We start from the raw sequence: 11,423 nt of genomic DNA, 5'->3' as shown, positions 1-11,423 counted from the left end.
TTATCAGAGACAATGAAGCCGAGAGACTCTGTTAAGTCTGTGACCGCTCACTCTTCATACAGGTTTCCATAAACAACACATATCACTCAGGCCACTATGACTGGTCTATATCTCTCATGACTGCATTATAATAGTAACACAAAGAGATCTCAGTTCATCACGTTAGCACAAGATCACCACATGTTTTCTCTTAATAGCAGCTCATCATATTTGAGCACACACAGTTAAATGATCACTGTAAGTCAGAAGTAAAATAAAAAGTGTTCTTGATTGGTGTTATTTATATACTTTAATAATAAATATTTCAATAAACACAAACACAATAATTAATTGAATGTGTTTTATGTTATTGTAACTCTAGTGAGCATCAGCATGTTTTCAGTGTGATGATTGAGGAATGAAGAATAAACACCAACCTGTTTGTTCTTCAGTATCACGATGTTTCATTCTGCAGGTTCTGGATCTCTCATCTTCTCTCTTTTCTCTCCTTCCGCTGTAAAATAAATAAAATAAATAAATACTGTGACTTGAGATGTATTTTTATTGCATAATGTACATTTAACGGTTATAACCTTCTCTGTAAATGTTAGAAAGTCGTGTGAGATTTTCCCGTTTTATTTAAATGCTCTTCAGCTTTACAGAAGGAGCTCCAGCAACTCAAGCAGACAGAGAGCGATAATTCTGACTAAATATGAAGCAACCGTTATTAGACCTTAAATGTAGTCTTCAAATTTAAAACGAGTAAATGTCTTTCTATGAAAAAACCTAACCAGCCAATAGGATGTGTGCTTTTTACTGAGGTGTTCTAATCTCTTCTGCATTGCATTGTGAAAAAGCTGACCAGCCAATAGGATGTGTGCTTTAGGTCACATGTCCAGAACCACTGCTGTTACATAAAACTAATACTCGGTGTCTCACAAACAGACTGTGTTACTGACTGACAGAATAACAGAGGAAGAGTCTGGAAGCGTCTCTCGTCTCTGTATTCTTGATAATGATCTGAACATGTTTCTTCTCAGTAACAAGCGGGTGACAGAAACAGAAAGATAAGCAGCACTGCTTTGTATCAAAGACTATAGAAACACAAAGATGGTTCACTCCTAATACTTATGAATGGGAGAAACTGCAACGTGCAATATGGTAGAATAGTCCCACCTTTGTAGAAGGTTTTTATTAAACAAAATATGAATTAGTCAAGTATGATCAATGTGAATATAGCCATTTATGTATCAACTTATTCTACTATTATAATCATGTGTTTGTCTGTATGGAGGCCTGCAGAGAATGTTATGTGCAGACACAGTTGTGAAGCTGCACATCGTATTTGGACATTAGACAAAATATATAAAGAGGCCTCCTCGTTTCACTCAACATAAATTGAGGTCTCCTATCTACTTCCTAAAAGCAGACTGGAGGCACAGCCAAAAAAGGTAAAAGAGTTGATAAACAATAACGACAATGTATTAAATGTATTGAACACACCTACACAAATTAATAATAAAAAAAAAAGTCTCTGAATGGTAAAGTCACTGTGTCACTGCAGCTGCGTTAGAAGCTCCGGTTCCCATAGAAACCTGAGACTCGTGCTCAGGGGCGTCATGCACTTATTTTTTTTTGGGGGGGGGATCATGCACTTATTATTTTTGAGGGGGCACAAGTGAAGGTGGGGGGGGGGGGTCATCATGCTTGTCATGTGACACACAGCAGTAGGCTTATGTCTTATTTAATTTTTCCTTTTTTATTAGAAATATGCCCAAAAACATGTTAACTATATCATGAAGTATGTGGATTCTCAAATATGTGTAAGAAAATGCATTTTGCACCTTAACTGATCTATATAGTTGATCTATAATGGGTGATGGACGAAAGCAGCCTAATGTTAATGTAATCTATTAATTACACATAAAATCTGTCTTTTTACTTTTTGTACAGATATGGGTGTCATAATGTCATAAAATATTTTTAATACGAATGACTTTGTATTTCATGTAAATGTAATAATAATAAAAAAACTTAATTATAACACATTCATTGAAGAGAAAGAGAGCAAAGAACATTTAGCCTACATTATCAAAGAACATTATCACTGACTTCAGTCTAACCAGAGTTCAAGCACTATCAAAAACTCCCGTTATAATCACTCAAGCTGTTTACACGTGTGTACGAATGTAAGTGAGATATTCATTTCACAATCTGCACTTCGTTGTTTCTGATGAGAGAATTAATTCACCAGAGATCTGAATTAAATCAGTGAGCGCGCGCAGTGAACAAAACACAAGCGTTTCAGAGATGATTCATCTGAATGCGTCTGATTGGTCATTGCATTCATAAGCTCAACAGAATCGTGTGTGATTGGTTATAACGCGCAGTGCAGTAAAAACATGCCTGTCTCTGGTTTAGCGGCAGTCGAACACAGATTTGAATTTAGCAGCTGATGCTGTGCCGCACTGAATTTCTAATCACACCAGTCTGATCGTATCAAATATAAAAAAATATTATTAGCCTATTTTTGTTTTTTGAAAGCTGTGCAACTTCCTGTTTCATTGTACAAATATCATCCCATAACACCAAGTTTCAACATCATGTTTCATCAAACTAATAGCATAAATGTACATTGGCTGGTCTAGCCTGGTAAATGAGCTTTTTTAAGGCTCTTTGAGCATAAGAAACAGCATTCACGGGGCAGTTTATATCAGATTTGAAATATTTAATTTAATTTGATTTCAGGATTCCCCCATTTATTTAGAAAGGACTTGGTCTTGGATTCCTACGGATTATTAATATTTTTGTTTCTTGTTTTCTCGTGATCACAACTTAATTTTTTCGTCACTTCGAAATAACCAAAGTAGTGTTGCTTTCGTCAATGAACATTATGACTAAATAGCATCGTCAACGACCCTTTATCACATGACGAGACGCAACGTAAATGCTGGTCATGTGACGATGACTATAATTAAATGTATAATGCAATATTGTTTGGTCCTCTAAAACTGTCGGGAATCACCGGTGAGAATAAAAAACTATGCTAAAATGTCTCTTCATTTTCATTGACCAAAACGAGACGAAACAAAATGTTATAACATTATTTCTTCTCTTTTAGTCGCGTTATTATTATTATTTTGCAGTTTCCTGTGTCTCACTTCAGGGGCTGCATCAGGTCGCACTGCGCAGACGTGACCGACGTCACTTCCTCGTGGCAGGGCCATGCAGAGACCTTTGGAGGGGCAGGTGCTCAAAATATAAAAGGGGCACATGGAACACAGCTTTTAATAGGGCTGTGCTCCTTGCTGATATTTGTATAGAAACAGATGCTTCTGTATCAACAAATCACCAAACAAAGGTTTGAAAAAGAAACAGAACAGAAAATATAATTTTAAGTTTAAATGTTAAATAATTTTTTTTTCTTCACCTCTGGAATTAAAATGGAAATTGAATTAAAATGGAATTAAAATGGAACATTTTTATGAACTCCGTGCCACAAGGATGCACTGTTTTATTTCTAATCAAAGCAAAATATAACCTCTCATCTTTCAAACACAACACAAGAAATAACTTAATCACTTCTAATCAAACCTAAACACAAATATAAACATCCTTATTTCTAATAAAAGCAAAATAGACACAGAGGAGACCGTTGACAAAGGAATTTGTTACAAAAGAGCATACACAGCATAGCCTACGTTGATATGGAGAGACACAGAGGAGACTGCTGACAAAGGAATTATTGCATAGTTCATTATTTAATAAGTCGTTATTTTTGTTTTCTTTACTTACAAAAAAGTGTTCCCGTCGCTTCATATAACCCAGATTGTACGTCTGATGGCAGATGGAGTATTCTGATGATGAACTTTCATACCTTTTTAGGACCTTGACACTGTTATTTATTTGGCAGTCTATGGGACAATAACAGTCCTCCGGTTTTCATCCAAAAATCTTAAATTGTGTTCGAAGACGAACGGAGCTTTTACGGGTTTGGAAAAACCCAGATAGCAATGAGTCGGCGGACCACCGGCGGCGCTCCGGCGGCAGTAGAAGCGTCAGAATGGCGTAATCGCAAACACGTTTGACGGTGCACACCGCCGGCGGCAGCCGCTTTTTAGAAGCGGCAGCCGCCTTCCTACCGCCTTCGTTCCGCGGCCGGCCCGCGGGCCAACCGCCGTTATATCAAAGGCGACCCTTCCGCGGCCCGTCGGAGGCAAACGCTATTTTCGAGCGATCGTTTTTATATAATATATATATATATAGTATATATATATAATAATGCAGTTTATCAAGAAATTCCACATTTCAAAGTACAGTAATTTCCATTTGACGTTTTAATTCCACATTTCAAAGTACAGTAACTGTCATTGAAACATGATGTCAGATCCCTGAAATATAAATAACAGAAAAAAAGAGAAAAAAAAATATACACACACACACACACACACACACACACACACACACACACACACAAAAACACACACACAAAAGAACATGCAGGTTTCCAATTAAATTGTTAAAAAAAAAAACAGCCTTAGCTTACAAGCAAATTATAACAATAATTTACAATAATTGTTAATAATATAAAGAGGTCAGCTCTGGGATGAAAAGAATTACCAGTAAACATAAGTAATGAGTATATCTGGTACCAAAGAATGTGCAGGACACCAAAAAAAAATCAGGTATAATAACATCACATTTACAAGCCATTTCTAACAATAAGATAAGTGGTAATAATTTAGAATAAAGCTCTGGAGAGTAGAATAGACCATTATATTGGCATTGCTGACCTGGGGTACAAGATGTCTCTTGTATCTGTGATAAACATCTTCACATATATATAAAAAATACTGAGGTAAAAAAAAAAAGTAGAAGAACAGATATAACTGCAATGCTGACCTGTGGCACAAGGATTTACAAGCTATATTTAACAATATAATAAGAGTTAAGCACTATGATAATATCCACAGTGAACAGTGTGGATTGGGGGAGTGCAGTCTGACACTTCTGGCTTCTTTAGGGGTCTTGATGTTACTGACTGCAGGATAAAGAAAGGGGTTCCAGTTGTCAGTGATGCTGGGGTGTGTCAGTAGTCAGCCTAGGTTTAAGGGGTCTGCTGTGGGTCCCTCTCAGCTGTGCGGCACCTTTTTCCGCCTTCACGGTCAGATCCTCCTGTCAGGTAACGCGCAACGTTAACCTGGACGGCTTCATCAGTGGCATCCTGTGTTGGCCGGGTCTTCCGGATGGCTCCTGTAGAAAATACAGATCTGTCATTCCATTTGAATGGCATAATGCCATACACATCTACTAAACATTTTTTTTTTTTTATTTATTTTTTTTTTACATCCAACTTACTTTGAACAATGGTCTTCAGGAACATGTCTCTAAAACATGCTTTATCCCCAACTCCAGTCCAGGTTGTATTGATGGAAAGGTGATTAGAGAAGGTACTTTGAAGCATACGCCAGACGGTTATCTTTAGGTCCCTCCCACATTTGATTGCCAAAAAACCGAAGCTGAAAATCCAAAAAAAAGTGTTACAAATTACATTTCTCTGAAGCTTATCATACATAAATATAAAGTGTGACAGGCTGTGGATTCAGACTGTAGAATATGCAGTGTACAATCTTAATTCTACTTTTTACATTACCCTATGGAGTTATAAACGAAATCAGCACACTTACAAATCGTTCCTGGAGCTCTTTATCCTGCCTCAAACTGTTGTCAAGCAACGCCAAATCTTCCTGGGTGTCTAGAGGGAGTAACAGATCCCCTGGCAGGGATAACTCTCCAACAGACACATTGGCACTGAAATGTTGCAGCATAGTGTCCATTTTGTTGTCCATGCTACGCACAACATCGCCAAAACTCTCCAAGACGTCGCAGCATTAAGGTCTGATCTGCACCTACAGGGGTTAAATAAAATAATAGTCAGTCCTGGTCCCTCAACTACTAAACTATGACATTTATATCTAGGTCTACTACATGTATAGCTGGCCCCAGTGGGAATTAAACCAAACAACCACAGGTGTTGTTTGCAAGTTGTACCTGATTGCCCAGTGCGAGCAAACGTCTTCAACATTGTCCCAACTTGCTTCACCTGCTCTTGAAGTGAGCCGCTGTCATCCGAAGCTACAAAATGAAAGGCACATGGTAATTTTGTACATACATCACGTACTCTTTCCTAAGTTTGACTTTTTTGTGCATGTTCTTACCTGCTCGTGCAGTGCTTTCCCTCAGAGCTTGGTGCTCCTCCCTCAGAGCTTGGTTCTCATCCATCACGGCTTGTTTTTCATTCTGGAGTCTCTGGAAATCTACATTAAAAAAACAAAACAACAACAAAAAAAAAAACACCTAAAGGCACTATTTTCAATACTTTTAAAACACTGGACACTAAGACATAGGCCTAAAATATACCTTCATAGCTGAAAACTTCATGCTGTACACGAGATGCCAGGGGAGTCCAAGGGCCAATTACAGAGCGATGACTTTCTCCTATTGATAATCATTGACGTAAAAATATGTTTGAAGTTATTGCATACATTTAATGAATTGGACTTAAAATGGAACACTTAGTTTAGCGCAACATATTACATACCTTTAAAAGCCAAAACGATTGTCCAACAGTAGGTCTCTTGTGTGAAGTTAACCAGTTATGCTCCGGTCAAGGTATCTGCAAGAAAATGTGAACAAAACCACATTGTTAACGTTAGGAATATACAGTAGCTATGCTGTAGAAACAAAAAAAAAAAAAAAAAATCAGCCAAACGTGGAACAGTGAAATTGTTAAAAAATAAAATGTACTCATTCAGTGTAGTGATTCAAGTGAACAGCACTGTCCTCAAACATAAAAAGTACAGCACTTCAGATAAATAACTCATCATAATCCCCTTAAATCCTAGAAGTACAGTAGCAACAGCACGTGCTAGCTAACACTTGCTAGTCACTGTAGCTACATTGTGAACTGAACTAGCAGCATACTTTGATCTGACAAACAAAATAATTTAAACAAACCATCATTCTGCTTTGATAGAAAACAACAAATAATTTAAGTTATACTTAAGTCTTTCTATATGTAAAGCTTTGGATACCTACTGTAGCTAGTTACATTTCTACATGTAATGTAACTAGCAACATTGCTTAACCTCAGTGTGTAAGTTACTGTAACAAAGGCAAAACAGCATGTGTTAGCTAACAATTGCTAGCCACTCTAGCTACTGGACTAGCAGCTACTTGTTCAGACTAGTAAGGCAAGAACAAAGATGACTACAGATTTTACAAAGATAAACTAAAAAAAATGTAAACATAATATTGCGTTAAGGAAACATGTACTTACTTAAACGATGGTAGTCCACAGAAACTCGCGATTGAGCGGCGAACTGATGCGAATGTGTGCTCTAGTTATGTTGTTTGGGGAGGGGCCAGGAGCTCAGTGGCTCCAGTGCGTCATCGAGCCACCGTTTTAGCAAAAAAAAAAATCCTGAACACAGCAATGGTGAAAACCTATACATTTCTAACATTTATAATGTGTTTAGATTTTTTTTAAGACACTGTCTTAAACATTTGTACAGGTCGCAATTGCAAATTAATCCCTTATAGCCTACATGTAAAAAGTCAAAAAAATAAAAAAAAATAAATCGAGGTTGGAAAAAAATGAAAGACATAAAATGACATTTCCTGGAATGGCAGAAAGACGAAATATTTCTAAATATTTCATAAATCTGCCAGTGCAGCTGTGAAACCAGAGGAGCTTTTAGATTTTAGTTTATCCTTCTTATCAGGTCAAAACAGAGATTTTCCTGTTTATGATAGGCTATTACCATGGTTGCAAATTAATAAAAAATTATAAAGTATAAACCTACCCAAGATTTTGGCCATGTTGCAGATGTCTTTCACTGTTCACTGATGTAGCCAGGCATTAGTGAAAAGTCTAACTTCATCAATTTATTCAGCTAAATTATTCATACCATGAATTAAATATCTATTTTAAAACCTAATCAGAATCAGAAAGATATTTATTGCCAAGTAAGTTTTACAAAATGGAATTATTTTTTGTTTATGCATGTCTCAATTGTGCATAAATCAAAGAAATGTAAACAATTTTCACCTAAGTGCATAAAATAATTTTACATATAGCCTATTAGGCTACTCTATCGCTTCAGAGTTTCAAAGTAATTTAAATGTCATTTCCTAAACCTTACCTTATCATGGAATCAAGAGTCAAGAATAAACCCTAATGGCTTTAAAAAAAAAATAATAATAATAATAATAATAATAATAAATGGGATTTAATTCACATATAGGCTATTATGATTTTATAATCGCTTCAGATGTGAAAAGTAGTTAAAATGCTGTCAGTTCCACTTCCATTCTAACTCCCAACATGCTAAACATAGCCTTGGCTGCTGGTCGATTTTAGTTGAAATCCTTGTATTTCAAAGCGGCTTGCCGCCAGCCGGCCGCGGTCCATTAGACGGAGGCAACCGCCAAAGAAAATGAAGCAGTCGGCCCGCCGGCTTTTCGCCGGCGACATCTCTCGCAAGAAATGGGAGTGACGTATTCGGCGGCAAACGTTTCAACCCCGCCAGCGGGACGCACCTATAGCCAACAGCTTAGGGCCGGCGGCAAAAAGAAGCCGTGCGGATATTTTTTTGCTAGCTGGGAACATGGGGGTAAGTGATTAATGACAACATTTTTCATTTTGGGGTGGAGTGTCCATTTAATACATCCTCCATACCACAAACCACCACCCATAGCCTGCAGCTGAAAAACGCACTTTGTTCATAAAAATACTTTTTTCTTTTTGGTTTTATTGTATATTTATTTGATGCATTTAAATTAATATTGAGGAAAAGAAACCAAAAATATGTCTCAGATTTGTTTTTTATGTTCATGAATATGGTGGAATTTGTACAAAACCAACGGTTTATTCTCCGTTCCATTTGAAAACAAAAAACGATTAAAGGAATTATCCGAAGGGATAAGGGAAAAGGGGCAGGTGCTCAAGCATCCACCGCACCCCCTCTGCACGTGCCTGCCTCGTGGCATTATTAAGAAGATGACAACAAAGAAAGTTAAGCAGGATTTATACGGTGAGAAGTCTCCGCTGACTGCGCACGCACCTTCTCAAATGGACAAGTCTTATACTTGTCGCGTTGCCGTTGTACTATCTTTGAAACAAAAGAGGGCGACGAGGAGTAATTGTCCTCTAAAACCATCTAGAATCACCGGTGAGAAGTAGTCATTTGCCGGTACAAGTCTTGTGATGAATTAATCATTTCTTTATGTACAAACTTAAAACAATCATAAACTATTGGCTGTACGTGGGAAGTAGGGGTGCTGCATGTGCTGCAGCACCCCCGTTGGAAAATGCAGACATTACAGCACTCTCTGACAGATGCAAAAAAAATAAATACATAAACGTATTAAAACATTTTTTAAATCCTCCTGTTTGTTATTAACCTAAGAATTTTATGCACGAGGAGGTTTTGAGCACAACTAAATAATTATTGACCCTTTCGCACGTACGTACGATCACACCGGTGTGATCAGTCTAGGCTGGTCCCAGTGCATGACGTGATCAACTGCTAAATTCAAATGTGCTTTCACGAGTTGGCTGGCGCTGAGCCAGAGAGAGGCGCGTTCAGAGCATAGGTTCAGAGCTGTCATATATCACAACTTTTCAGTGTTTTCAACCACATAATGTTTATTTTAGGTTTCAGACATATAAGTACTAAAAAAACAATACATTTAGAGTTTGTAAAATACACACTGATGTCAAAGGAAGAGGCAATAATAATCCTTTCCATTATAATTAGACACGTTGTTTTATTCATATCAGATACACGTGTAAGGTAACTTTAAAGTTTACTCTATTCTTCTCCCAGTTCACCAGCCTGCTACTTTTATGTATTTCGGGAGAAGTGGATGAATTCACGTGTTGTAAATCCAACAGATCCGATTCTCTGAACTGCGTCTGCGGCACAGACTAACATTCGGACGCGCATACAGCTCAACTAACGCGATCGTTATAAAGGTGTTTTAAAACACTTCCACTTGCATATATTTGACAATCGGAATATCAGATATTTCATGCCATATCTAACAAATGTGTGAATATTTTGAATAAAAAGGAAAAAAAATGACATAAAAGCAGATCATCATTCATTCAGCTCTGTTGTTGTTGCGGTGTGTCACGTGACAAGCAATGACGCGTCACCATGGAAACAATAAAGTGACACATTCTAAATAACGGTCGCCTTAAAAAACTCGCCCTGGGAGGTCAGCCAGAATGCATCATTGTCAACTGACCTCACGTTGAACGTCAAGGCGAAGACGTTGCAACAGTGAAGGTATAAAAATAATAATTAAAAAAACGTGAAGGTATCTAGATATCATAATGGCACAGAAAAGAATTTTGGATTTTTTTGGTACACCAGCTTCTAAAAAGAGCACGACGGAAGTTTAAATAACGTAGGCTTATATGTGCTGTTAAAAATATTTGCTTTTGTACAGAGCCATAAGTTTAAATAACGTAGGCTTATATGTGCTGTTAAAAATATTTGCTTTTGTGGATGTTCTTGTCCGCTGTGCGCGACAACCTTTTGGAGCTGTTTAACTATCTTGGCTATTTGTACGTGTCTGCTATGTGCAACGGAGTCTGGTTACAAGATTGATATAAATATGTTTAATTCTTATTAGTGTGTGCTTACTTTGTTATTAGACTTAGACATTATTAAGAGGTGTCCACCTGACACCCAAAAATGCGCCTCCCACTACAGCACCCCCAACTTAAAACCTCTTCCCACGGCCCAAGACAACTTTAAGCAAATAGTGTATAATTAATATCTAAATGAATTCTAATTCTATTTTATATAATAAAAATAAAACATATTTCAAATAAGAAGCCTTGGAAAAACTATGCAAATATTCTTTTTCCAAAAAAGCGTTTTCCGTCAAAAAGCACCTGATGGAGTTTGAACTTCACATTAAACTGCTTCTGTTTCACACAAACACCGACACAGACGTGCATGTTCAGCTAGAATCATCCTGAACATGTGCATGTTCAGATCGGTTCAGATGCGGAAAGTTACAAAAAAATGCCGTGCACTCCACCAAGTGAAATGAGTTCACGCTCACTCAAAGCGAACTTCCAGCAACACCGCGATGAAGTCATATTTTCCGCGCTCACCCAAGCGAAATTGCGGACGTGTCGAGTGTAAATCAGCCTTGACACAGAGAACGGGACCGATGGCCAGTCAGCCGAGGTTTGTCTTTGGGAGAAAAATTTGCAGATTATTAAAAAAATTTTTTTTTTTTTTTTTTCATTGTTTTAATTTATTTTATTTAAATGTATGTGTGTGTGCTTCTAACATGTTTGGTTGGTAAAATAAATGTTGTAAATTCAAATCAGAGAGTCTTCCGTGTCTGGAATGGATGTA

General features: G+C 37.3%; 1 long non-coding RNA gene across 2 annotated transcripts; it reads right to left on the bottom strand.

Annotated features, from left to right (window-relative positions):
- Positions 1-5,202: 5,202 nt before the first annotated feature.
- Positions 5,203-6,581, bottom strand: LOC109053913. 2 transcript variants are annotated; one of them, XR_006159403.1, is made up of 6 exons: positions 6,400-6,581; positions 6,198-6,296; positions 6,031-6,114; positions 5,667-5,888; positions 5,338-5,498; positions 5,203-5,232 (listed from the first exon to the last, which is right to left on the bottom strand). It is a non-coding gene; the product is annotated as an uncharacterized LOC109053913 (long non-coding RNA). The 2 variants fall into 2 exon arrangements; XR_006159404.1 differs by having other exon boundaries at positions 5,218-5,249.
- Positions 6,582-11,423: the final 4,842 nt, after the last annotated feature.

The sequence above is a fragment of the Cyprinus carpio genome, unplaced genomic scaffold (genome assembly GCF_018340385.1).
Source record: "Cyprinus carpio isolate SPL01 unplaced genomic scaffold, ASM1834038v1 S000006519, whole genome shotgun sequence".
Lineage (NCBI taxonomy): Eukaryota > Metazoa > Chordata > Actinopteri > Cypriniformes > Cyprinidae > Cyprinus > Cyprinus carpio.
The sequence above is the reverse complement of the archived record's forward strand: the minus strand, read 5'-3'. Positions and strand labels throughout refer to the sequence as shown.